Here is a 1,360-nt window from a genome sequence, read left to right on the forward strand (position 1 = left end):
GCAGCCATTTGCACTCCAGTCCAATTGATATTCATGTGCTGTGAATCTCTGATCATGAATTATGGCCACCACCTATTTTGGATTATATATATATGTGTGTGTGTGTGTGTGTGTGTGTGTGTGTGTGTGTGTGTGAGTGTGTGTGTGTGTGTGTGTGTGTGTGTATAAAGGACAGACATAGTTATTTAACATATTTGAGTTCTCACTGTAAAAAGACATGTTATATATTCTTTTCTAAATGAATTATATCCCCCATAAAAACATTCCAATGAAATATTTCACATTGTTTTCCTCTTTTTTTCATTCTTTTGGTTTGGTTTTGCAATTTCTTGGTTTCTCATAAAGTCATTAGCTTCCATGTACTCCATTCTAATTTTTAAAGTAGGATTTTCTTCATTGAGCTTTTGAACCTCCTTTTCCTTTTGGCTAATTCTGTTTTTTAAAGCATTCTTCTCCTCATTGGCTCTTTGGACCTCTTTTGCCAACTGAGTTAGCCTATTTTTAAAGGTATTATTTTCTTTAGTACTTTTTGAGTCTTCTTTAGCATGCTCTTGACTTGCTTTTCATGATTTTCTTGCATTACTCTCATTTCTCTTCCTAATTTTTCCTCTACCTCTTACTTGATTTTCAAAATGTTTTTTGAGCTTTTCCACAGCCTGAGACTATTGCATATTCATTTTTGAGGTTTATGAAACCTTGACTTCCTCTGATGGTATTCATTGTTCTTCCTCATCTGACAGGTTGGAAGAAAATACCTGTTCACCAAGAAAGTAACCTTCTAAAGTCTTACTTTTTCCCTTTTTTTGGAATTTTCCCAGCCAGTTACTTGATTTTTGAGTCCTTTGTGAAGAGGAGAGTATACTCTGGGACCCTGCAAGTTCTCAGTTCCTTCAAGGTGACACAATCAAGGTAGAGAAATTTACTTCTTTCGTGGACTGTGCTCTGGTCTGGGGGCAACCAAAAACTTTTCTGCCCAGAATCTGTGAATAGTAGAATTCCCTCTCCACAACTGCCTCCTGCTCCACAACGCCAGTGCTACTCCTCACCCCAACCATGTTGGAGGCTGAGAATCAGATCAGTTGCTCAATTCCCCCAGGGGCTTTAGGCTGAGGGCTCCAAATAAGGACACTGCTGTTGCCTTCTGAAGCCACCACTTGGGTCCTGGGCTAGGAGAGGACCCTGCTCCCTTCTCATCCAGTTGAAAAAGCTTTTTCACTGACCTTTGAAGCTGTCTTTTTCATTTGTGAGTTGAGGGATCTGAGAACTGCCAGTACTGCTGCGGATTTCTCCCTCAAGGCCTGTTCCTCCCAGTGCCATGAGGCCAAGCATGGGCTGGGCTCTGTGGACTGTGCTCTGCTCT

Source organism: Notamacropus eugenii, chromosome 6 (assembly GCF_028372415.1).
Source record: "Notamacropus eugenii isolate mMacEug1 chromosome 6, mMacEug1.pri_v2, whole genome shotgun sequence".
In the NCBI taxonomy this organism is placed as follows: domain Eukaryota; kingdom Metazoa; phylum Chordata; class Mammalia; order Diprotodontia; family Macropodidae; genus Notamacropus; species Notamacropus eugenii.